Raw genomic sequence first — 27,154 nt, 5'->3', positions numbered from 1 at the left:
CAGGAAATGGGATGTTAAAAAAAAAGCCCCCACTCCAATTCTCTGTAAAACTTTGGCTATTAATACATTCAAATACACTCCATGCTGTGTTTATGATTAGAAGCCTTTGTGGAGACATCAGCTGGTTAATAATCATCTGCATCTGTCACAATATCCCATTTATGCCTCAGCCTGCATCCTTGCATTGTTTTATTAGCTACCTTTGATAAATGATTGTCAGAATTATTTCCTCTTTCTCTGCAGCAATAATCTGAAGATGAAAGAGAATGAAATGCCAAAAGGCGTTGCTGACTCGTAAGTGCAATTGGAATGGCAAAGAAGGACTTCTAAAGGTCTCACGTGTTGTTCTGCCAGCAGAACAGATTGTTTATTAACTAGATTTTACGGCCCAGCCTGCCCCAAGTTTTTAAGGGTCTGGCCTGGCCAGCCCCAGGTGGTTTGCCCTGTCTCAGGGTTCATGCCGGGAGCAAAGTCGCACAAACCCAGCATTTGAGGGCAGAGATGCTTCATCTGGGGGATCCAATGGTGATGTCAGCCAGGGCAGCAGCCACATCTGGCAGGGGCCCGAGGCAGCAGGTCTCTGCAGGACCCCTAATCACACCTCCATCCTAAAGATATTTCCAGGTAATTTCCAATGGCACCACCACCTAACCTGCATCACAGATACAGCCCAGAAACCTCTGCAGATGGGGGAAAAACTGCAACTGGTGTCATCAAAACCCATGTTCTGTTGAATTCTTCAGTGGGGAGAGAGGGGAAAAAACCAAACCAACCAACCCACACCAAAAAAAAACCCAAACCAAACCAAAAACCTGCAAATCTCAATTCTTCCACAGACTTCAATAAAGCAGTGGGCCAAAACTGCACTCTGTGATGAGCAAAAAGGGAGAGAAAAGGAAAACACACATTTTGTAGGCATCAGTGATCTAGGACCAGATTTATAGCTGGAACAGCTACCAGGTTTACTCACCCCACTGCAATCCTTGCTCTGTTATTTTTAAGGATGAACACTACCAATTTCCTACCAGACAAAACGCATCCTCCTCTGGCCGGTCGGGAGCCAGGGGGCTGCTCTCAGGAAAGCTCAAGAAGCATTGTGGGGAGCACAAAGGCACAAGGCTGCAGAGTCTTCACTCTGAAACCCTGTCGCAGTCTTTGCAAGGACAAAACCCCCTCGTCCCAGCCCTGCAGGGATCCCTGCTCTGTGCCTTGGGGAGGGGGTTTGGTTCTCCTCCTGCCCTTGGGAGTGAAGCAACAGGGACACAGTGCTCTGAAGTGCTTTGGGCTGATGAGTCACGTTATCACTCACAATATGCTATAAGAGAACAACTAGAGCTACTGAAAGTTAATGAATAGCAAAGATAACAGAGGTTAATGTTACCAGAGTCAGATGTCCTCCTTTAAACAGCCAGATTGCAGAGGTAGCCAGAGGCAAAACGACTTTCTAGCCACCAGGTGAGAAGCAGAGGAAAGAAGGTTCTTAAATACGCATTAACAGGTCTCTAAGGGTGACCTGAAATCCAATGGAAACTTGCTGCTGGAATTACTCAACTGATCCACTACAAAAGCAATTTTCTGGGCTGCTCATCAGGCTAGCTTTTGCTGGTACTTGCTGCATATTTTGAAGAAGCCTTAATATGCAGCAAGAAAAAGACTGAAAAGAAAGAAAATAATAACAACAGGCAAGGTCTGATCTGAGCCTTCGTTGGTGAGCAAGATCAACACTGGTTCCACTCAAACTGCCTCACACTGACAAGGGCAGGCAATGCTTTAGTTCACTTTCCTGAGTGCTTTAAATAATCCAATCTTAAAGACAAACATTTGAGCAAGAGAGAAGAAAGCAGGAAAACAAAGCAGCATGGTTCTGCATGGTGTGGAGCAGGAGAAATATTTATGAAGTGCGAATAATACATGCAAGAAAGCAGCATTGTCTGTGCCAGGGAGGAGGGAAATTGCCATTTTCCCAGCTAGCATGGGATACAGCCTGCCCAGCCTAACCTCATGCTGAGCAATGAAGGCTTTTTCTAATCAAAGAGCATGCAGAACACAGTTCAACACGACTCAGAGTTTGGCCCCATCAGTGCAGGTAGAAGAACATGCTGCCTGGAGCTGACTTTTAGGTAGCTACACTGACAGGACAATAGTATCTTGCTCCCTGCCTGCAAAGAAAGCACTCGCTGAAACAACAACCTTTGAAAACATACTTCAGAAAGAGAGAAAGGACTGAGGAGCAGCCAGGCAAGGTGGAGTATGACAATACACAAGACTATGACAGCATGACCCTGGGACCTAGCAGAGAACAGCATAAGCAGATGGTCGGCTGCACCCTGAGACCCTGCAAGCACTGAGCTCTGCAACTTGCAAAGCATGCACCTTCTCCTCATGCCTGCAGGGACCACACAGTTGCTCACTTTCTATCATGTTCACTTGACTTGGTGATCTTCAAGGTCTTTTCCAACCATGGTGATTCTGTGACTCTGGCAACACAGGAGTCCACGACAGCATCATCACAAGCAGTAAGAATAAAACTGTCATTTCTCCCCCAGCCCCTCCTTAATTTAAGTACAACAAATGTTAATTTCTGACTTCCATCAAAACTTTAATGTCTCTAAAACAAATATGTTTCACTTCATTCCCCATCCCTCCTCTTCTGTGTCCCTTCACAGTAATTTTGAGCAGCCTCCCAGTAGACAGGAAGCAGTTTCCAATGTATGGATGCTGGTCCAAGCCAAGCCCAGACACAGGGAACTACACAAGCAAGTCACACGCAGGCAGTAGGAAACAACCTCAGAGCCAAGCCAGCCACCAGCTGAACACCAGGTACTGCCACATCCTCTTTTATAGAAGTACTTGTACCAAAAGCAAGCTCTCAAAAAGGAAAGCAGAAGCTGTTGCTGTGGCACAAGCCTCTCTAGGATGTGCCTAAACCAAACACAGCCACAGGAGATGCCCAGTTCTTGACTGTGGCAAAACAAAGTGGACATCCATAAAATCACCCCGTGTCCAGGACTGCTCCTCTGCACCCAATGATCCCCCAACACTTCTGCACCCTAGAAGTAACGCAGCAGCCTCCTTCCAAGCAGCACAAAACTGCCCTGGGAACAAGCTAGTCCCTAACAAAACCAAGAACTGGAGCCTCACTGCCCATAGCAATGAAATACCGTGCCTTCGAGCACCATAACCACATCACTTAATCCTCAGCAATCTCATAAGGTAGGGAGAGAAGCAGGCACCTACTACACCAGTTAAAGCTACTGCTTTGAGCAGTATTTCACAGAAGAAAACTATAAAGCAGTATCATCATTCAGGCTCATAATGTCCTTGTCAGAGGTTCAAAATAATTCAGAAAAAACATTCAGTTCCCACATGCTCACTCAAGCAGACAGCCACAACAGGCAGTGCAGTCTGCCTTCCAACACACCCTCTCCTGTCCAAGCAAGTAAGGAAATCATCAGGCCTCACAGCATCCTGAAACAGCTACATTCTGGCTTTAGAATAATTCACTGTGAAGAACCATGATTCGAGAAACCACTCACACAAATGGAAAACACACATTAATGTTACTATTACTGTTAATAAACTAGTAATAAAGATTTGCTCAATAGACACCCTATGTAACAAGCGGCTCCCAGCTTCAAATACTGGATTCAATGCCACTGGTTAGCACCTTTGATTACATTTAGCTTCTCCAATAGCAAATTGAAAACAATACTCCCGAATCTGTCTAGGAGTAGCTGTTAAGACTGGCCAAATAACAAGCAGGTTTAACAAGGCCAGCCACATAAGGTGGACATGCCCATTTCTTTGCAAATGCAACAGGTAATCCCATCTATATGAGTAGCATCAGCTCAATCAGAATCATGGAATATGTCTGGCTGGAAGAGACCTCAAATACCATCCAGTCCAGCCCTCAACCCAGCACTGAAGGGTCAACACTAAGCCATAAAATCATAGAATCAACCAGATTGGAAGAGACCTCCAAGATCATCCAGGCCAACGTAGCACCCAGCCCTAGCCAGTCAACCAGACCATGGCACTAAGTGCTTCAGCCAGGCTTTGCTTGAACACCTCCAGGAATGGTGACTCCACCACCTCCCTGGGCAGCCCATTCCAATGCCAATCACTCTCTTTGGGAAGAACTTCCTCCTAACATCCAGCCTATAGTTCCTCTGGCACAACTTGAGACTGTGTCCCCTTGTTCTGTTGCTGGTTGCCTGGCAGAAGAGACCAACCCCCAACTGGCTACATCCTCCCTTCAGGTAGTTGTGGACAGCAATGAGGTCCCCCCTGAGTCTCCTCTTCTCCAGGCTAAACAACCCCAGCTCCCCATGTCCACAAGCACCAGGCCCACAGGCTGCTTAAACACCTCCAGGGATAGTGACTCCACCACTGCCCTGGGCAGATCATTCCAATGTTTGATAACCCTTTCAGTGAAGAACTATTTCCTAATATCCAGCCTGAACCTCCCTGGCACAGCTTGAAACCATTTCTCCTAGTCCAGTTAGTTGCCACTTGTCACTTAGATGTAACACATTCTGCTAATTAAAGACAGTTCACTTGATAATAAGCATTGTGTTCACATTCATATTATAATTCATTATAAAGATCTCTACCTCTGTTCATGTCATCTTTCAAGAAGGATGTTGAGGTGCTGGAACATGTCTAGAGAAGGGCAACAAAGCTGGTGAGGGGCCTGGAACACAAACCCTATGAGGAGAGGCTGAGGGAGCTGGGCCTGTTTAGCCTGGAGAAGAGGAGGCTCAGGGGTGATCTTATTACTGTCTACAACTACCTGAAGGGACATTGTAGCCAGGTGGGGTTGGTCTCTTCTCCCAGGCAACCAGCAATAGAACAAGGGGACACAGTCTCAAGTTGTGCCAGGGTAGGTATAGGCTGGATGTTAGGAAGAAGTTCTTCACAGAGAGAGTGATTGGCATTGGAATGGGCTGCCCAGGGAGGTGGTGGAGGCACCGTCCCTGGGGGTCTTCAAGAAAAGCCTGGATGAGGCACTTAGTGCCATGGTCTAGTTGACTGGTTAGGGTTGGGTGCTAGGTTGGACTGGATGATGTTGGAGGTCTCTTCCAACCTGGTTGATTCTATGATTCTATGATAAGAGGCATCTCATCAGAAGTGTGGTTCACAACATCACACAAATGCTGGTAGAAGGCTTTTGTTATCACTGTGAATCCTAACAATTGCATCACTACTGAAAATAGCACACAGGAAGGCAGTAGGTAGTAATACTAGATGAGTTTTGTGCATCTGAAACAGGGAGAGACTTCTTCTGCACGTGTATGAACCTCCTGGATCAGTTTCTAGTCATCAGGCTCTCACCACTTCGTGCAGGCTTAGGTTTGCTGTTAACAAGCTGCTGCTGTCTGTAAAGACAACTCGTTGGAAAACACCACACTGGAAATTTCCAACCTTTTCTTTAATAAATCAATAAATAAATGAAACTCTGCATTAACAAAAGGTATCATTTGAGCCCTACTGGCTAAGCCCTGTAAGAAGCAGAGTGACAGATCACCAAGCAGAAATGGCATAAGAAAATCAAAGCCTTATTTCATTTGTTTTTAAAGGCAGTGTACCTTAGCTCAAACGCTGGTGTCATCCCTCTGTCAGGCAAACGCTTTGCAGCCCTTCACACACCAGAACCAGGATGGAAATGGCACCATCCAAGAATCCCAACAGCATCAATACTGCAGCATATCTCTAAACCACTACATGTCATGAACAGCCCTGGAGAAAGCAGCCTGAAATGCTGTTTTGACTCCATCTGTGCAGCAACCCAATGGCGCACAAGAGCTAGCATTTGCTCCTGCTTAGTGACAGCACATGGCCACACATCCCAACCTGTGCCAAAGCACTGCCCAGACACCCACTGGATGGCTCTTCTGCACCAGACACCTCCAGCAGTGAGAAAAGAGAGGGGCTAGATCCATCTGCTCTGATCTTAGCTAACTTAATTAACCAGCAATCCAAGTTCCAGCTACATTCAGTGGAATGTCCCAGACATTTCAGAGACTAATTCACCTCCTTTAAAATAAGTGCCAGAGGCAGCTGGGTGCTCAAAGTAGCTACTCCATTCTGAGTAATCTTGCAGCCAGGACACACACATGTAATCCTCTCTTGCTATGAAAAGGCAAGATGCAAGCTATTCTATCAGGTTGTTTCAGGGCTGGTTTTTTGTCCCCAACACCAGGCTCATGGACACTCTCAACTGCTACTTTTCCTGGAAACAAGTCTTTCTCTTCTGGGACAAGCTGCACATCTTGCAGTAATTGAAAAGAGGTGAGCACCAGATAAGGGTATCCTGTCTGCCCTGAAATAATTCTCCTGCTTCCTTTTCCAATATAAGAAACATCTGCACACATAAGCACAGTAATTTACACAAAAGCTACCTCTCTCTAAGGAAAAGCCTAACTGAAAGTTCAAATAATGTCTATAGGTAGAAGAATCCTCATGCATGTAGTCTGGTGTAGCAATTAATGTATGTTATGACCTGAGGAATGAGAGGGTGCCATGGAGCTGTTCAAATTATGTGAAGGTTTTGTCTCTCATCCACAGGCCAATCTCACAGTCGTCTTTTTGCTCACCAAATAATCATAAAACACAAATTATACCCTGTATTTATTTTCTTTCCTGTGCTTCCTAATTTCTTTTTCTAGCTATTCACAGGATCAACCAGGTTGGAAAAGACCTTTGAGATAATCGAGTCCAACCTATCACCTAACTCTTCTGATTAACTAAACCATGGCACTAGGTGTCTCATCCAACCTCCTTTCAAACACCTCCAGAGATGGTGACTCCACCAACTCCCTGGGCAGCCCATTCCAATGCCAATCACTCTTTCTGTGAAGAACTTCTTCCTAACATCCAGCCTAAACCTGCCCTGGTGCAGTTTGACTCTGTCCTCTTGTCCTGTTACTGATTCTTCTTCACCACCTCCTCTCCTCATCTTCCCTTGCTCTCATATCAGTGCCACAAATTTCATCCACTGAATAACTATTGTCTATCCCCTCTTTCCCTCCTCCAGAAGTCTCCACCCTTTGACACAGAGCTGCTCCTTCCAGCCCTTGCCAGCCACCCTACTCACTCCTCCACTCCCTACCTGCCTCTCTGACTGCAGCCCAAGGAGGACTCCCCAAAAATCCATCCAGCTATTCATGCAAGGTGATGCAGCAGGCAGAGTCATGACTGCTTGGTTCACCTTAAGCAGTTGTCTTCTGTGGATGCTGCTTTGAAGCCAGCTGCTCAGGAACACAGCAGTAAGTGAGGATGAGCTCCTAGCAGAGGAGGGCTCCTCTGCTACATGGCCTCACGTGTTGCAACTGCACAGCACCCCCCACATCCTTATCTCACTGCATCACTTGGCTTTTGGAACCTGGCCTTTAGGATATGGGTAATGTTTTCTGCTACCCTTGCATGCCACAATGTACGAGGAGAGCTGAGGACATCTGAGCCAACGCATGCGAGACAGCCAGATGGCTGTGCCATCATTCTGCAGGTTTGTGTGGGCTTCACCCACTCACACCCTTGGACTTCAAGTTCCTCTGCCCACAAGCAGGAGCATCAACTTGTGCTGCATTTCTTTATTCTGTCTGTGTCACGGCATCAAAACTAGCTTTGAGTAGCCTTTGAACAGCTAACTTTTCCCTGCACTGTAACACTTTATTAAACAAAATGAAGCAGTGAACATAAACTATTTGTTACACAGACAACATACTGGTGCTCTAAAATATTCCCCCTGCAACATGAGCTTATTTGTAGCTAGCTGCCTCACTCCCCTGTTGAAAGTCTCCCAGGCTAAATGCACTGTGACAACCAAGCTGTTGGGGTTTTGTTGCCCCAAAAGTAGGCAGGAGAGTTGCAAATGGGTCCTAACCACCAGCCAAGAGGAGCAGAAGGACTGGAGGCTATGGGGCCAGTCAGTATCACTTCAGTGCCTGACAAGACGATGGAGCAGATCCTCCTCAAGACTCTACCAGCACATATGGAAAACAAGGAGTTGGTTGGTGGTAACCAACATGGTTTCCCCACGGGCCAATCCTGCCTGACAAATTCGGTGGCTTTTTTACGATGGGATCACAATATCAGTGGGTAAGGCAGCAGCAGCTGATGTCATCTTCCTGGACTTGTGCAAAGCATTCACACTGCTGCACAACATTCTGGTTTCTAAACTGGAAAGACATGGATAGGACACATCAAAGACTTGAACCTGAAAGAAGGCCATAACCAGACCCTTTTCTAAGACCATAAAGAGTGGCTCACCCAAGAGACAACTTCCCATGTATTTTTGCACCCCACCTTCCGGAGAGCATTACCTCCCCACCAACTAAGCCTCTCCAAGAGGCTCTCCAGCAGGTGCCACAGTCATGAGGGGGATGCCAGAATCATGAGGGGGATGCCAGAAGGGACTCCCTTTCCCGCAGCTGCTCTAACAGCTGCTGGCTGCTATCTGGTGACCCAGGCAGACCCCAGCACTGTTTGCCAAGGGGAGCCCCACCCCAGAGTGCTGCTGCTCCCTGACACACCCAGTGCTGCACAGCCAATCCCCAAACGCTCTATCCCCTTACTGGAAACGTCTGACTGTATTTGCATGTCAGAACTCTGCAACAGCACTAAGTTCAAGAGCCCAGCTCTTCTCAAAAGTGCAGGGAGGGAGATTTCATTTGTAGAAGCTAGGTACAAAAGTGCAAGCCCCATCTTCCAAGTAAACTGATAAATGCATCATAACATTTTGCAATTATACCCACCTGGCCTTCTCCCATCTGCAGTTAGCAGTATCCCAGCTGTGTGTTTGCACATTGCATTGCTGAGCTGAGACAATAAACCCCTTGGAACACATGACATACTCTTGATCTTTACCAGCTCTACAACAGCTCCGCTCTCAAAATGAAATGTGCATTTTTCTCTTGGGCTGCAAAAAGCACACTCTACAAAATCCCAGCATGGGTTTAGGAAGGGCAGATCCTGCCTCTCCAACCCCATCTCCTTCTATGATCAGGTGAGCTGCTTGGTGGCTGTGGGGAGGCCTGTGGATGTGCTCTATCTGGACTTCAGCAAGGCCTTTGACACTGTCCCCCACAGCACACTGCTGGCTAAGCTGTCAGCCCATGGCTTGGATGGCAACACTCTGTGCTGGGTTAGGAACTGGCTGGAGGACTAAGCCCAGAGAGTGGTGGTGAATGGAGCCACATCCAGCTGACAGCTGTCACTAGTGGTGTCCCTCAGGGATCAGTGCTGGGCCTCATCCTCCTTAACATCTTCATAGATGATCTGGATGAGGGCATGGAGTCAGTCATCAGCAAGTTTGCAGATGACACTAAGCTGGGAGCAGATGTTGCTGGGCTGGAGGGCAGAAGGGCTCTGCAGCAGGACCTTGACCGCCTGGACAGATGGGCAGAGTCCAAGGGGATGGGCTTCAATAGCTCCAAGTGCAGGGTGCTGCACTTTGGCCACAACAACCCCATGCAGAGATACAGGCTGGGGTCGGAGTGGCTGAGAGCAGCCAGACAGAGAGGGATCTGGGGGTGCTGATTGATACCTGCCTGAACATGAGCCAGCAGTGTGCCCAGGTGGCCAAGAGAGCCAGTGGCATCCTGGCCTGCATCAGGAATGGTGTGGCCAGCAGGAGCAGGGAGGTCATTCTGCCCCTGGACTCTGCACTGGTTAGACCACACCTTGAGTACTGTGTTCAGTTCTGGGCCCCCCAGTTTAGGAGGGACATTGAGATGCTTGAGCGTGTCCAGAGAAGGGCGACAAGGCTGGGGAGAGACCTTGAGCACAGCCCTACGAGGAGAGGCTGAGGGAGCTGGGATTGGTTAGCCTGGAGAAGAGGAGGCTCAGGGGAGACCTTATTGCTGTCCACAACTACCTGAGGGGTGGTTGTGGCCAGGAGGAGGTTGCTCTCTTCTCTCAGGTGGCCAGCACCAGAACAAGAGGACACAACCTCAAGCTGCATCAGGGGAAATTTAGGCTGGAGGTGAGGAGAAAGTTCTTCCCTGAGAGAGTCATTGGACACTGGAATGGGCTGCCCGGGGAGGTGGTGGAGTCGCCGTCCCTGGGGCAGTTCAAGGCAGGATTGGACGTGGCACTTGGTGCCATGGTCTGGCCTTGAGCCCTGTGGTAAAGGGTTGGACTTGATGATCTGTGAGGTCTCTTCCAACCTTGGTGATACTGTGAAGCCAGGGGGAAAAAACAGCACAGCCACAACAGGCAAGAAAAAAGTGAAGAGCTCTGGGAGTACCTCAAACAATGTTCTTAAATAAATGGAAACCTATTTACAGCACATAAATAGAACTCCATTTACATGCAAATCATAATGTTTATTATTTGGGGTTTTTTTTCCTTTAATACTTCATGCACACCTGAAAAAAAGAAGATATGAATAATACTATGACTAAGATGCAAGTGCAAAGCAGCATCAGTCAGCAACTTCTAAAACAAAAATTGCTGGAGCTTCTAGATAACTACTTGGTTCAGACACAGGCAATTTGAAGAATCATAGAATCAACCAGGTTGGAAGAGACCTCCAAGATCATCCAGGCCAACCTAGCACCCAGCCCTAGCCAGTCAACTAGACCATGGCACTAAGTGCCTCAGCCAGGCTTTTCTTCAACACCTCCAGGGATGGTGACTCCACCACCTCCCTGGGCAGCCCATTCCAATGCCAATCACTCTCTCTGCCAACAACTTCCTCCTAACATCCAGCCTAGACCTCCCCAGCACAACTTGAGACTGTGTCCCCTTGCTCTGTTGCTGGTTGCCTGGGAGAAGAGCCCAACCCCCACCTGGCTACAGCCTCCCTTTAGGTAGTTGTAGACTACCTGAAGAGATTGAAAAGACAAAATAAACCTTTCCATAAAGCATGGAGAGCAGAACATTCTTTCAGCACACAAAATGTCGCTATGAGGAAATTTGGGATGGGCTGTTGGCCAGCCTCATCGAGAACAAATGAGAAATAAATCAGACTGCTTTTCAGTAAGGAAACCTTTGTAGAAAGCTTTCTCTGACATCTCTAAGCATAAAGACATCCAAGGCCAAGTTGTTCTAGAGGAAGGTTACATTTGCAGACAAATTAGCAGAAAAAAGAGGCAGTGTGGGAGGGAAATGACATATTATCCCTTATAATGGTGCTAAAAGCCACCAGAAACTGCTTGTGCCAAAGTGAAACAAAAAATTGTTGTTACAAGTGTCAGCAGGTTGGATCCATTTTTACAGGAAATGGGCAAAGGCAATTATTTCCAAAGAAATCATACACAGATTACAAGTAATGGCTTTGAAACTTTTTAATACTGCAATTTGCTTTTTAAAAAGCCTTTTCAGCTTCAGACCACGTTTTGGGGGGGGGGGGGGGGGGGGGGGGGGGAACCCAACATATTTTCCATACACTCCCTGCAGAAGGGTTTGGAAAGAAACATCCACTAGCTGACAGCACAGCTCTGCATTTATAATTCTTCTTCTAAAGAAAACTGATCTTCATGACAAAGTCAGTTTTCTGCATGACATACAGAATACTTTGTTACCTCTCAGCCAAAAGCTAAGCTACCACTTCACAGAGTAACACAGGCACTTTTCTTCCCATAGTCTAGACAGAAGCCACTGCGTAACTAAGGTTTCAAAATCCTTTTAGCTAGAAACCCTTAGTTTTAAACTTACACATCTTAAGCAGTGAGATTGCTCTGACCAGGACTGTGAATAACTCCAACCATTTGTTGCAGGATGCTCAGCAGCACCATCAGATCTCTGTCCCAGCAGGACAAATCGTCCTCAAGAAGAGCAGAGGAAGGAAGAAAAAAAAGCCACACACCTCACAGATAGTAAAATCTCCACCATGTTCCCTGATGCCAAGACTTTGCCCAGGGCAATGACTACAGTTTTCTGCTGTCACAACTGGTTCAAAATTCAGGCTGCTTACTGATGAATGCCAGCTGCTACTGCATGTTCAAGCAATCACACAGGCCACAGTATCACAACAAACAGGACCTTCCATTTACAGATCCAGAAATGATGTGCTGAAGTGGGATTGCTATGCCCAGTGGAGGGCAAGAGGAGAGAGGTGGAAAGTCAGGAAGAAGTGAGATGGGCACAGTAGCAGTGGGATTGCAAGCCCTAGGCAAGCTGTAGGACCTGATGATCTCAAAGGTCTCTTCCAATCTCAGCAGTTCTACGGCTCTGTGGTTCTATGGACAAAAGGGCTTCTCCGGGCAGCACAGAGGCCAAGGGGATAGATGGGGCCACAAAGCTGACCAAGAGGCTGAAGCACTTTCCCTACAAGGACAGACTGTGAGAGCTGGGGTTGTTCAGTCCAGAGAAGAGAAGACTCCAGGGAGAAGTTATACCATCCTTCCAGTATTTAAAGAGGGCCAAAGGAAAGATGGGGAGGGATATTTTATCAGGGAGGGTAGTGATAGGACAAGGGTAATGGCTTCATATTGAAAGGTAGATTTAGAAGACATTCTTGCCTGTGAGGGTGGTGAGGCACTGGAACAGGTTGTCCAGAGAGTATGTGGATGCCCCCTCCCTGGCAAAGTTCAAGGACAGGTTGGATGGGAGGCTCAGGGGAGACCTCACTGCTGTCTACAACTACCTGAAGGGAGGTTGTAGACAGGTGGGGTTGGTCTCTTCTGCCAGGCAACCACCAATAGAACAAGGGGACACAGTCTCAAGTTGTGCCAGGGGAGGTCTAGGCTGAATGTTAGGAGGAAGTTGTTGGCAGAGAGAGTGATTGGCATTGGAATGGGCTGCCCAGGGAGGTGGTGGAGGCACCGTCCCTTGAGGTCTTCAAGAAAAGCCTGGCTGAGGCACTTAGTGCCATGGTCTGGTTGACTGGCTAGGGCTGGGTGCTAGGTTGGCCTGGATGATCTTGGAGGTCTCTTCCAACCTGGTTGATTCTATGACTTTGAGGAACCTGGTCTAATGGAAGATGTCCCTGACTATGGCAAGGGGTTTGCAATTGGATGATCCTTAAGGTCTCTTCCAACCCAAACCATTCCATGATTACATATCCCAAGTTCCTGTGCTGCATCTTTCCTACACTCTGCACACTTAATGAAGCATGAAGGATTTCACATTGTGCATTGTCTACCAAAACACATGCAGAAAGGTAGCAACCGGTAAAACACTGCGTGTTGCTTATTTCATGACACCCTACAAGAATGTCGAAGGGAAAGAGGTAGGTCAGCCTCAAAGGTCCACTTAGGAGAACCAGTCTCCAGCAGCAGTCAGTAGCAGAGGCCAAGCAAGATTTGGGGGGAACTACAGAAAAACAGTATCCATGAAGCAGTCTCTCGAGCACTGCAACCTATTTACCTTCTTTTCCTATTTACACCAAAATTTTAAGACCCAATGTTTCCTTAGAACAAAAAAGGTTTTGTTGTACAATCTGTTATCTAGGAAATCAAACTAGATTATTGTCCTGGAGTCCTGGATACCCCAAAATTCCACTCCCTCTGTGGTTTGAATGGGAGAGGAAAGGTGGGAAAAACCTGCTTCCCCCTCCTGCCCTGCAGGTGTGAAGGGGGGCAGCAAAGGGCCCTTCCTGCACGAGGGGTGCCCGAGCAGTGCCCGCGCTGGGCATTGGCTGTGGTTTTCGTGCCCAGGCAGTGCTAACTCTGCTCTTTGTCTAGGGAGAGCATAAATATTGGGGTGCTTCCCACCTTGGGGTTCCTCCCTTAGAGTTCTCCCCAGCCTGGATAGCTCCTGCAGAAAGAGTCTCCTGGTGCTGCAAAGGACAAGCTCCTGAGGGACAGAACTGTCCCTGCTTTGGATGCTTCCCACCATAAGCATCTCCTTTATGCAGCTTGATTGGCCTTAAGGAGCCTCGGATGGCTTTTGAAAGAGAGCGAGGGACAAGCGTCTGGAGCCCCTTTCTCTCAGCCAGCCTGGCTCACCTGGGAGTGAGCTTGTGGCTCTGCCTGATTAACAGTGGGGAATGCTATGTTTGGTAGCTTAGCCTTTTCCCACTCCTGACTTCCAAAGTAGCCAAATTTACCTACGGCATCCTTGTAAGAGCTTCTCAAACAAACTGAGCCTGCTAATTAAAACTGAATTAATTCCTGTATGTAGTTCTGGGGGCAGGTTTCAGGAAAATAAAATAACTCTATTTTTCTATATGTTCCTGACTCGGACACATTCATTCCCTGCCTCCACAACAATTATACATATAAATATATATATATATATATATATATATATGTATGGGGTTTGGTTTGGGTTTGTTTTGTTTCCAATTCATAGAATAGAATCATAGAATCAACCAGGTTGGAAGAGACCTCCAAGATCAGCCAGTCCAACCTAGCACCCAGCCCTATCCAATCAACCAGACCATGGCACTAAGTGCCTCATCCAGGCTTTTCTTGAAGACCCCCAGGGACGGTGCCTCCACCACCTCCCTGGGCAGCCCATTCCAATGCCAATCACTCTCTCTGTGAAGAACTTCTTCCTAACATGCAACCTATACCTACCCTGGCACAACTTGAGACTGTGTCCCCTTAATCTATTGCTGGTTACCTGGGAGAAGAGGCCACCCCCCACCTGGCTACAATGTCCCTTCAGGTAGTTGTAGACAGTAATAAGATCACCCCTGAGCCTCCTCTTCTTCAGGCTAAACACCCCCAGCTCCCTCAACCTCTCCTCATAGGGTTTGTGCTCCAGGCCCCTCACCAGCTTTGTTGCCCTTCTCTGGACACGTTCCAGCACCTCAACAGCTTTCTTGAATTGAGGGGCCCAGAACTCAATTGTCAAACATCAGCCTCATTTTTTCCGTGGTTTTCCCCATGAAGCCCAAAGAACTTAGGAAACTCACCTTTCATCCCTTGGCTTTTACTGCAAATCTTACTGATTCTCCAAAAGCCTTGCAAATCAAACATCTTTTCATTGCAGCTTCTGTGAATAATCAAAACTTTGTGGAACACTACAGCTTTTATTCCAGAGCACATAAATAGCTTCTTGACAAAATCTGAACCCACTTGAATCAATCTGCTATATATAGTCTGGGTAAGTACTGATTTTGAGATTCTGGGTATGCAGCCAATCTTGTGCTGTTTGCTAATACTTTGATCTAAATTCACATTATTTTAAGAAGAAATTAAAAAAGGTTCTGGGGAGAACAAAGACAACAGTAAAGAAATGACAGCCTGGAAGTTAGCTAAAAAGTCAGCTGGTTCCAAATGGCTTTCAGAAGACAGAAGTACATTTAGACTTATCACAAAACGAGACACAAATATTCATACATTTTATTTTGCTACTCCCACAGAAATTCACTCTTGATTTTCCAGAAAGCTACCACTATATTAATTATATTAAATAGCATTAGGAGACAGCTCTACAGTCTTGCTGTGTGTGCATATGTGTAGCATACTGCTCCATTTTCTATGGCAGCATTATGGAACAGCTGATTTATGTCTGCCTAACAGAAAGGGCCATTCTGTAGAAATATCATAGGAAATGACACACAGGAAATAAACCAACACAGACATCTTACAATCATTTCCTAAGCTCTAGTGCAGCAATCTGCTGAGCTCCTGAAACAACCCAGATGCTGCTGATGCAAAGAATGAACAAGCCCCAAAAAAGCTTCCCTCTCCCAGTATGGTTTCCAGGTCCTGAGAGAAGAGGAGAATGAACAAGGCACCAAGCTATGGAATACTTATTTGTCAGCTGGAAATATGCTTTACTGGTTATTAACTGCTCAGTAACGTCACTGCTCATGTAGAGCGGCTGTGGACAGATTAGGTGGGGGGATGGACCTGCAGTAACTGTGAAAACACAAGAAGCCCAAGATGAACATTTGTGAATGTTCAAGTGCTGGCTGGGGAGCAGGAGGCCAAATGGAAGAAAGGTGCAGTAAGCCTCACCTCACAGAGAAAGACAGAGCTTCCTCATCTCCTTGTCCATCTCCCTCATGAAAGGAGGGGCTCAGAAGAAAGACAGGAACAGACTTTTCAGTAGGGCAAATAGAGTCAGGACAAGGGGTAATGGTTTTAAAGCACAGTGGATCAGACTACATGGAAGGCAGAAATTTCTTACAACAGTAGTGGTGGTGAAACAATGGAACAAGTTGTTCAGAGAGGTGGTAGATGCTCCATTCCTGGAAACATTCAAGGTGAAGCTGGACAAGTCTCTCAGCAGCCTGATCTAGTAGAACATGGCCCTTCTTATTGTAGGAAGTTGGACTAAATGACCTTCAAAAGGTCCCTTCCAACCCAAACCATTCTATGATTCTATGAATCACACAACTACTTCCCAGCCCCATTCAGATGTCACCTCACTAGCACAAGCTCAAAAGCATCCATTCCCCTTTCACAAGCTCCTACTTGCAGCAGGTAGTGGATGGAGTGAAAGCTCAACCCCTGCCCTCAAGATTACTTGGTTTGGGTTACAGCAAGGTATCAACATACACAAACAAATAATCACCTTTCAGTCAGGTTTGTCAACATGCAACAGAACACCGAGTCCCAAAAGCCAGATGGACTCAGTAACATTTTAGCAGGGGGTTACTAACAAATGCTGGGACACTGCTCATGAGGGTTTAACTGAATTCACAGCAGAGAGAACTGCTTTTTACTTACATACATTTTATCAGTTAAAAGTAGCCAGAAAAATCATGAAGTATCTCAGCCTCTCTCATTGGTGGTCAGTATTCTACTATTCCCACTCACCTTTTAATGGAAATTAAAACATTACATTAATGCAGCCTTTTCATGGTAATTAAAATAAATGTACACAACACATGTATTTTTAACTGCATCTGGCATCGTTGTTCTAGGCTAAGAAACACTATGAGGCACCTTTATACTATTATTTTCTAGGGAGAAAGAGCAAAAGTGTTCTACATGAATTTGGAGAGGCAGAGGACTACAAAAGCAGATTACGCTGACACTTCAAGTGTAATTTTGCCTGGCAATTCCTTTCCTTGTCCAGCAGAGGAATCAGCAGAGGTGTTCCAAGAAGCAAGCAGGAGAATACCCATGTCATTCCAGGACATTTTGTTGGGAGAGAAATGCTCACAAGATTCCATGTGCAATTTTACCATTAAGTACACTGAGGTCATACAACTGGGGAAACACCTAAAACGTGGCAGTTGAGCACCAAGGAAATGCAGGACTAGTACGGAAGGTACAAGTCAAAAGACACTGCTAATTGTTGTCTCAAGAGAAAATTAGTCTGCCAGTAACACCAGCCTTCCTGTAGCCAAAACCAAGGAGGGAGGGAAAGGAGGGAGGGAAAGGAGGGAGGGAAAGGAGGGAGGGAAAGGAGGGAGGGAAAGGAGGGAGGGAAAGGAGGGAGGGAAAGGAGGGAGGGAAAGGAGGGAGGGAAAGGAGGGAGGGAAAGGAGGGAGGGAAAGGAGGGAGGGAAAGGAGGGAGGGAAAGGAGGGAGGGAAAGGAGGGAGGGAAAGGAGGGAGGGAAAGGAGGGAGGGAAAGGAGGGAGGGAAAGGAGGGAGGGAAAGGAGGGAGGGAAAGGAGGGAGGGAAAGGAGGGAGGGAAAGGAGGGAGGGAAAGGAGGGAGGGAAAGGAGGGAGGGAAAGGAGGGAGGGAAAGGAGGGAGGGAAAGGAGGGAGGGAAAGGAGGGAGGGAAAGGAGGGAGGGAAAGGAGGGAGGGAAAGGAGGGAGGGAAAGGAGGGAGGGAAAGGAGGGAGGGAAAGGAGGGAGGGAAAGGAGGGAGGGAAAGGAGGGAGGGAAAGGAGGGAGGGAAAGGAGGGAGGGAAAGGAGGGAGGGAAAGGAGGGAGGGAAAGGAGGGAGGGAAAGGAGGGAGGGAAAGGAGGGAGGGAAAGGAGGGAGGGAAAGGAGGGAGGGAAAGGAGGGAGGGAAAGGAGGGAGGGAAAGGAGGGAGGGAAAGGAGGGAGGGAAAGGAGGGAGGGAAAGGAGGGAGGGAAAGGAGGGAGGGAAAGGAGGGAGGGAAAGGAGGGAGGGAAAGGAGGGAGGGAAAGGAGGGAGGGAAAGGAGGGAGGGAAAGGAGGGAGGGAAAGGAGGGAGGGAAAGGAGGGAGGGAAAGGAGGGAGGGAAAGGAGGGAGGGAAAGGAGGGAGGGAAAGGAGGGAGGGAAAGGAGGGAGGGAAAGGAGGGAGGGAAAGGAGGGAGGGAAAGGAGGGAGGGAAAGGAGGGAGGGAAAGGAGGGAGGGAAAGGAGGGAGGGAAAGGAGGGAGGGAAAGGAGGGAGGGAAAGGAGGGAGGGAAAGGAGGGAGGGAAAGGAGGGAGGGAAGCTTTGAGAAAATCTGGACAAAATTTGCTGCCATTAGGTGAAACTTCCCTCTGTAAAAATAACTCTCATTTTCCTCAGGTAACTGAGAAAGGTACCTAACACTTCCACTGTTAGCTGCAAAGCAAGGGATCATAAAACACACACATGCTGTATAAACACTCAAACCATCTTAAAACACCACAGCTGAAAGCTTGGTCCCATTAAGAGCTGATGGCAAACTTCCCACTAACTTCAATAGCAGCAGATTTAGTCATTTTCCCAACTCATAAAGCAGAAAAGGGTAAAAAAAAAACCCTTTGAAATATAAAACTCTAACAATAAGTAAGATTCTTTTAATCACCATTTCTGATGCCCTCAATCTTCCACGCAGTTTCTGCCCCTCCCTCTGATATGTCAACAAGCTGAATGTTGAGTCCTTCAGTCGCTGATTTACGGGTCCCTGCCACACAGATTCAGACCATGCCCTGCCCTTCCCACTGTTTCATGCCCACAAAACACAGCATAGCAGCTCTTACACCGGCCGGATTTCAGCAGTGCAGGGAAAGATTCACAACATCAAAACTCAGCTTTACAGTGACTCAGTCCAGAGCCCTGCACCTCCTAAGAGTTGGGTATTTTTCAGTTTTGTTTTTGGAAGGTTAGAGGGAAAGTTCCTCAACCATTGGTGTGCAAGATCTCTTATCAGCGATGCTGGAAAGTGGGTGGCACCATTTCATTTCCCTTTGAATTCCACTTCCATCCTAAAGGAAAAAGAGTTTTGCAATTATTCTACTCTGCCCTGGTGAGGCCACATCTGGAATATTGTGCCCAGTTCTGGGCCTCCCAGTTCAAGGGCAGGGAACTGCTTGAAAGAGTCCAGCATAGTACCACAAAGATGATTAAGAGAGTGGCACATCTCCCTTACAGGGCAAGGCTGAGGGGCCTGGGTCTCCTTAGCTTGGAGGAGAAGAGCCTGAGGGGTGACCTCATTAATGCTTATAAATACATGAAGGGCAAGTGTTGGGAAGACAGAGCCAGGCTCTTCTCAGTGATGTCTGTGATGGTTTGGGTGTCACCCATCCCCCCACACTTTGGAAATCACCCAGACTAGACTCAGTCAGCTCTGGAAATTGAATGAAGCTTATATTTACAGCTGGCACAATATACAAGCAGATAGTTACAGGATATACAGTTATAGACAGAAATAGACAAGGGAAAAGGTAACACAGAAACACAACAGCCCTCCCAGAAACCTGAGCCCCCAGGAGGGGCTCCCAACTGCCCTTCCACCTTCTCCCACCCCTCTACCTTACCCCAGTCTCAAGGCAGAATGGAGGTTTGGCCAGGGGGTTAGGAAGCAAAGTGGGTTAGTTAGAGAGACAGCAGAGAGGCTAGAGAGAGAAAAAAAATGCAGCTTCAAACTCCCCAGGAGAAGTGCCCTATCTATGTTTGGATTCTTGTTCTTGTATCTCTCAGCAAGCCTATGAGTGAAGTAGACATCACCACTGTTTCCTTTCACAGCCTGTGATCTAGTTCTTCTCACCAAAACATTCTGGCTAGCTTCAAACTAGCACAATGTCCAAACACGGGTACAAGCTGGAGCACAGGAGGTTCCACAACCTCCTGTGGTGGACATAAGTCAAAACTTTTTTAACTCAAGGTTGACAAAGCACTGGGAACAGGCTGCCCGGAGAGGTTGTGAAGTCTCCTTCACTGGAGATGTTCATGACCTGTCTGGATGCGTTCCTGTGTGACCTACTCTGAGTGATCCTGCTCTGGTAGGAGGTTGAACAAGATGATCTTTGGAGGTCCCTTCCAACACCTAACACTCTGTGAGTCTGCATAATTACATCGTCACCTCTTCAGATACACTGCAGAGGCTTCCTGAAATGCCTTTGAAATGCAATGGCTTGGTAGGTGCAAAGCAGAAAGATACCTAAAGACCAAAAGCCTTTCATTAAGACACTGGACTTCAACAACAGCTGTTATTCATACACAAAATACTCACTCCTGAGCAACCCAAACAGCAACTGTACCAGTATATGAAAATCAGAGCTTCCATGTAAGGCCTTAACAAAATGTAGCCAAGACTACATTCATCAGCTTAGAGACCTGCATCAGCACAGCTACAGGGACGTGCACTGAACTCCACAACTGTTGAATCATAGAATCATGTAATTATTTTGATTGGAAAAGACTGCTGAGACCATCGAGTCCAACCATCATCGTGACACCACCACATCCCCACCTGCCACAAGTACTTTTAATTACATTTATAAAAACCTCTAATTTAGCACACCTGTTTTGTTCACTGCCATTGTTCTTTTCTTTTTTAATGCCCACAGGCCAGACAAAATAGTGATTAAAATTTTAGGTCATGCAAAAGTATGCAACATTTGGGCTGGACTTGACCATTAAATTTGATGGAACAGCAAATAGGACGAGGCAACATTTTCTTAACTGCTGTCTGTTAGAGAGAAGAAAATGCCCTATGAGTTTGTTTTTGCTACTGTGTACAATGCTTTTCTAAGGCACCAAAAGCTGTGCACAAGCATGTGAACAAACAATGGAGGCAAGATGTAAAGCGAGGTGAGATGCTAAATTTTGAGGTGAGATGTTAAAGATGTGTCCCTATCATAGAATCAACCAGGTTGGAAGAGACCTCCATGATCATCCAGTCCAACCTAGCACCCAGCCCTAGCCAGTCAACCAGACCATGGCACTAAGTGCCTCATCCAGGCTTTTCTTGAAGACCTCAAGGGACGGTGCCTCCACCACCTCCCTGGGCAGCCCATTCCAATGCCAATCACTCTCTCTGCCAACAACTTCCTCCAGCCTAGACTTCCCCCAGCACAACTTGAGACTGTGTCCCCTTGTTCTATTGCTGCTTGCCTGGGAGAAGAGGCCAACCCCACCTGGCTACAAGGTCCCTTCAGGTAGTGGGGTCGAAACTAGATGATCCTTGTGGTCACTTCCAACCCCGACTGATTCTATGATATCCACTACCCATAATTTTCATTTCTGGATCTCCTAGTTCCAAGATCATAGAATCATAGACAGGTTTGGGTTGAATGGGACCTCCGAAGATCATCAAGTCCAACCTCTCTGTATTACTTAGCCAACGATACTGATCTATGTAACTCTCCAATGTGATAGTGTAACATGTTTATGAGATTAGCTCCATAAAACATAAGATCTTGTTTCCTGAATACAGAGCTTGAGCAGCAGCCCACAAAGTTTCCTTCAGTGGATTGTTTTCTCCCACTTCCTCAAGCTTTTTTGCACTTCTCCTTTTGTACACTATGTCTGAACATCAGTCACAGCAGCTTGCCCAAATAGCCGCAAAGCTTCTTTCTGTCATGGTCCTATCTTGTTTCATGTGAAGTTTGAATGTATTCTGCTGAGTATCAACACTTAAGCAAAGTTTTTAAGACTGCAATGTTCCATTATTGACATGAAGCCAGTGATGCATGTTCTTCTCACATTTTATTAGCTTCCCCCTCGGGTCTGAAATTTTTGCTTGCTATTTTCTCCTGCAATCAACCAGTCTTACTGCCTAAGCCAGCAGCACTGGGCCATAATTAAACAGCTCTTAAAGCGACCACACAATGACCTACTTATCTCAATTGTACATCAGTTTCAGAAGAGACTCTTCAGAAAAATCAGGTGTCTACCTTCCTCAGGCTGTGCCAGCACTGAAGATCCAGCATGAACACATACCAAGAGGTACTTCACTCTTGCCATCTTCAGCAAATCCGTATCTCCTGCTAACCAGCTCTCTTTTTAACTCAGGTCATCCATGTGCAACAGAACATTCTCCAGAGCAACTCGAGAGTTTGTGTGTTTGTCTTCTGAGTGGTCTGAGCTCAAAGGCAGAGTGACACATAAGTGACTCTCGGAAGCCTATGTAAAATACAGAGCAAAGCAGACTCTTCAATTGCATGAACCAGGAGACTCTGGATCTGGGGACCCTGAGTCCACCACCCTTCAAAGGAAATGACCCCTGTGCCTGCATCCAGCAGGAACTCCAGCCAGCCAGGAAGGAAACGTGTTGCCCTTCCCTTGCAAAGAAACATGGGTTGCCAGGCACTTTCTTAATGCCCAGCATGTGCTGCCCCTTCCAAGAATATGCCCGACCAGGTATCAATGCCTTCCTCACGAGAGTAAGACTTAAACCACTTCTATCTCCAGAACACACTTTGCTGGAACACTTACTGAAGTCCAAGTGTTTGTTAACACTAACAGATTCTGCACAACTCTGCCTGTGCAGACTGGCTGCTGTTAAAAAAATCATCTACAACACCAATGCAGGAGCAATCAAACTTGTTACTGCGATTCACCAAGTAATTTCAGGTTGTGAAACTGAACAGATGGCACTTGTGAGCTTTATTCAGTACCCTGAACTTTTTAATTAGATTTTTGTTCAGGTCAGTCTGCTGGTCTACAGCAGGAGATTCCTGGTTTCAAAGGAACTTCAGGAATCCCATCGCTCTGACAGAAACCACTACATCAGAGAACTGCTGCAGGCTCAGCTCCTGCTGCTTCCACCCCAGGAACTGACCAGCAGGCAATTAAGAGAGAAGAATTATAGGGATAGCCTCAAAATGCAGTGATGCCTTAGTCAAAATGCAAATCAATGCTTTAATACACCCCACTGCTTTATAATTCTAGGATGCTCTTGGTATGTTTATCGTTAGGAATCTGTATGCCATAGTTTTCCATGTCTTCACATGGCTCTCAGATTCACACTCTGACAAATTTGGTCTGGGTTTTCACTGCTTTCTGAAAAAGAGTTCAAGTGAAGCACAAGGTACTGACTGCTAAAAAGCTGAAGGACTTGCAATGTAATGAAGAGTGCATCTCCCTAAGCTTGCTGAAACGTGGCAAAAAGCCACCAGCAGGCTCCCATGGCTGTGGGACCCAATGCTCCAACAGATGTCAGTCTTGTTAAATCTTAGAACTGGGTCCAAAAGTTCATTTTACTGACAGAGATCAAAGTAAAACACACACACACAAAGGCAAGCCCCTAATACACTCACTAACCTGGCAAATTAAGGTGTGCTGCAGTGGCACTCTTAACCCGAGGCAGTAGAGCACGGCGCAATATACGAGGTCCAATTCTTGTCAGTCACAATGACACAGCATCACAACTGTCCTTTTACCCACATCAGCAAGAAGTTGACTATTTTGAGGTTGGTATTACTTTACCTTTTTGAGGAGGGAAAACTCTCAGATTCAGAAGAGCTTCTAGACTGTTACAATCACATTCACCATAACACTGATCGCTCCTGCAAACTCGCTTTATAATATATCCTAATGTGTAATACAGTACTAAAATTAATCTGCTTTAGGAAAGAATGGCCCAAATACTCTGCTAACCAAACAACAGCCAAAGCACAGCTTGTGCATGCTTACTTGTGTGTCACTGGTGCCCTAAGTTCCGTTCAAGAGCAAAGTCTTACAGAAAATACAGTAGCACTCCACTACAAGTATTGATTTTAAGACATGAGTTACAAAACACATTTAGCTCCTTTTCTTTAAAAAAAAACAAATCAAACAACCCTGTCTGAACATCATCTAACAATCAGCTCTGAGAGTCACCTGCCTGCTGTGTGTCAGCTGGGAAAAACCCTACAACCTGAAGACTTCCCTTCTTTATTGAGCACGATTGTGCCCCAAAGCATTTTGTCAGACAAGAGCAGCAATCCTGTCCGAGCACAGCATGAGACCAAATCTCTTCAAAACTGCAGCCCTCACCAGGATGTACTTAAGATCAGGTCAGACACTCCCAGGGAATGAGGATGAACTGGATGTACTGAGGTCCAACCTTGCTCCCTGTGACTTTGTGGTGTGCAGAACTGCCTATGGCCTAAATTTCCTAGAGGGTAGCTTTGTCAGGATTGCACAGTGAATTCCTGCTACAAGGTCCAAACACATCAGGATTTTGTGCTAATAGCACACGTGGTATAGTAGACAGCACAGCTATGACAAAAATGTGAGGTTTCTTCAGTTAATAATGGAAAACAATGCTGCAGCAACTAAAACCAATGAAAAATGAATAAACACCATCCTTTTATGGTGATTAAATCTTCTAAAATCTCTACAAGAAACCCTTCATATATGAAAACTAAAAGGGGTGGAGGAAACCTTTTCTCCCATAATCTCAGTTGCATCAGGTCTTTCAAACTCTCAACCAAAGCATTTCTCTGCCATATGCCATAGAGAGGATTTGTGACTACAGCAGAAGGGCACCTGACAATCACCAGAACTGAACTGTTGTATCACTCTGTCCTCTGGGGACAGGCAGATACCAAGAGCAGGGCATCTACTTGCTGGTAATCTTCTGTCTGATTTTGAAAGCATGTACTCTACATCAGATACTGCTCATCCATTCCTCCTCCTCTGATACACATAGGATCAGAAGATGTCAGGGGTTGGAAGGGACCCAAAGAGATCATTGAGTCCAACCCCCTTGCTGGAGCAGGACAATCCTATCTAACACAGATCACAGAGGAACATATCCAGACAGGCCTGGAAAGGCTCCAGAGAAGGAGACTCCACAACCTCCCTGGGTAGTCTGTGCCAGTGCTCTGTGACACTTGCAGTAAAGAAGTTCCCTCTTGTGTTGAGGCAGAACCTCTTTTGTTGCAACTTACACCCACTGCTCCTTGTCCTATCCCAGGGAGCAGTGAGCAGAGCCTGTCCCCCCCTCCTGGCAGCCTTCAGATACTTATAAACATTTATCAAATCCCCTCTCAGTCTTCTTTTCTCCAGACTAAGCAGCCCCAGGTCCCTCAGCCTCTCCTCATAAGCCATGCCCTCCTGTCCCCTCATCATCCTCATAGCCCTCTGCTGGACTCTCTCCAGCAGATCCCTGTCCCTCTGAAACTGGGGAGCCCAAAACTGAAGGCAGTATTCAAGATGAGGTCTCAGCAGGGCAGAGTAGAGGGGAAGGAGAACCTCCCTTGATCTGCTGGGCACACTCCTCCTACTACACCCCAGGATCCCATTGGCCTTCTTGGCCACAAGAGCACATTGCTGTGCCATGGGGAACTTGTTAGCCACCTCTCCACAGGGCTGCTTTCCAGCAGATCACCTCCCAGCCTGTGCTGGTGCAGTTTGTTATTCCTCCCCAGATGCAGGACTCTGCACTTGTCCTTGTTGAACTTCATCTGGTTCCTCTGTGCCCAGCTCTCAGTGTGCCCAGGGCTCTCTGGATGGCAGCACAGCCTTCAGCTGGCTCAGCCAAGCCTCCCAGCTTGGTGTCATCAGCAAATTTGCTGAGCAGACTCTTGTCTGTGTCCTCATCAATGCCACCGATGAAGAACAGGACTGGCCCCAGCACTGATCCCTGGGGGACACCACTGGTCACAGCTCTCCAGCTGGACCTGGTACCATTGATTACCACCCTCTGAACTCTATCTTGCAGCCAGTTCCTAACCCCATCTATCACATCATAACAGTCTTAACAGTTGAGTACAAAAAGCCTAAACTCCTCCCTTTCCATCCTTGAGCTAAGCATGGAGAACTGCATCTAGACTATTCACAGATCTGGATGCTTATCTGGAGTGAAGATTTTTGCAAACACAACCTGTTGAAACCAAAAGCATTAAAGAGCTGAACAAGTGCCCCAAGATAAGTCACATTCCCCCCAGTGCTGGTGGTTGCAATTGGTTGATTCTAAAACCTTGCAGGCACTCGGCCAATTCAAAACATGAAGACATTGAGACCAAAGCTGGAGGTATGTGGACCTTGGCCTACAACTGCTTTGTGATACAAAACAAACTGACAACATGAAAGCCAAACAAACCTTGCATAATTCACTTGCTCTCTGCTTGCCTTGTTTTCCTCTGCATCCTGGGGTGAAAGCGCTGCTGGAAGGTGCGATGTATTTTTACCTTTCTCCTTAGCACTTCATGAGCTGAACAATTTTTTGCTGGCAGTCTCCAGTTTCATAGCAGTGACAACCTGAAAAAGAAAAACTGCTTTAACTTGTGTATCTCTAGGTACATTAGAAATAAGTTTTGTTCTGAACCACTGCAACTAAACTGTTAACCTCTCCCGTTGTGCTAGTTTGAAGCAGGCTCGAATGTTTTGGTGAGAAGAACTAGTTTACAGGCTGTGGAAAGAAAACAGTGGGGATGTCTGCTGCCCTCATAGGCCTGCTGAGATGTATAAGAACGTAAGTCAAAATAAAGATAACCACTCAGCACCACTCTCACTGGGGCTGCTGGCTGAGCTGCATCTCTCTAACCTCATCCTCCGTTTTGGACTAATCCACTTTGCTTCCTAACCCCCTGGCCAAACCTCCATTCTTCCTTGGGACTGGGGTAAGGTTGAGAGGGGCAGGGGGAAGGTGAAGGGGCAATTGGGAGCCCCTCCTGGGGACTCAGGTCTCTGGGAGGGCTGTTGTGTTTCTGTATTACCTTTTCCCTTGTCTATTTCTGTATATCACTGTACATCCTGTAACTATCTGCTTGTATATTGTGCTAAGCTGTATATATAAGCTTCATTCATATTTCCAGAGCTGGCTGAGTCTACTCTGGGTGATTTCTAAAATGTGGGGGGGCAGGGAACACCCAAACCATCACATCTGTACAAAGCCAACAACTCCTGTGTGAAAAAAAATGCAGTTAAAAGTATCTCTGCTCAGCTCACATCTCACTTAGGTGTTCTGCATGGACCACTCATGCACAGCTGCTAAAAACCTCTTTGTATATGCAAAAGGAAGTTAGAAACCAGCAATGCAACACAATACAAACAGATGGTTTGAGTTTCTGTTACACTGTCCAGGTTTACATCTGGGAAACACACAGCCAGGAAAGGTGGCTTGACATCAGCCAGCACCACCACAGCCCCTTTTTTCTGCAGTGGTGGCGCTGACTGCAAACACTGCCTGCACCAGAAGACTGCAATCCACAGGAGAACCTTCAGGTTTGTTCTGTTTAAACATTCTCAAATCCCAGGCC

General features: G+C 46.8%; 2 protein-coding genes across 3 annotated transcripts in view; both read right to left on the bottom strand.

The window, feature by feature from the left end:
• The window catches only part of TIAM2 (TIAM Rac1 associated GEF 2), a 188,922-nt gene extending 162,885 nt beyond the window's left edge, over positions 1-26,037 (bottom strand). Inside the window, exon 1 of the mRNA XM_064169196.1 lies at positions 25,996-26,037. The gene's annotated coding sequence lies outside the window, so the exon portion shown is untranslated. The remainder of the gene's footprint in view (positions 1-25,995) is intronic.
• Positions 7,503-27,154, bottom strand: part of SCAF8 (SR-related CTD associated factor 8) — a 250,222-nt gene continuing 230,570 nt past the window's right edge. Inside the window, exons 22-24 of one of the 2 annotated variants that reach the window (XR_010307940.1) lie at positions 25,996-26,153; positions 14,810-14,889; positions 7,503-8,180 (exon numbers count right to left, since the gene is read on the bottom strand). The gene's annotated coding sequence lies outside the window, so the exon portion shown is untranslated. The remainder of the gene's footprint in view (positions 8,181-14,809; positions 14,890-25,995; positions 26,154-27,154) is intronic. The other variant, XR_010307939.1, reaches the window with a different exon arrangement.

Source organism: Pogoniulus pusillus, chromosome 31, assembly GCF_015220805.1.
Source record: "Pogoniulus pusillus isolate bPogPus1 chromosome 31, bPogPus1.pri, whole genome shotgun sequence".
Lineage (NCBI taxonomy): Eukaryota > Metazoa > Chordata > Aves > Piciformes > Lybiidae > Pogoniulus > Pogoniulus pusillus.
Note: the sequence above shows the minus strand (reverse complement) of the source record. Positions and strands in the feature narration are given on the sequence as shown.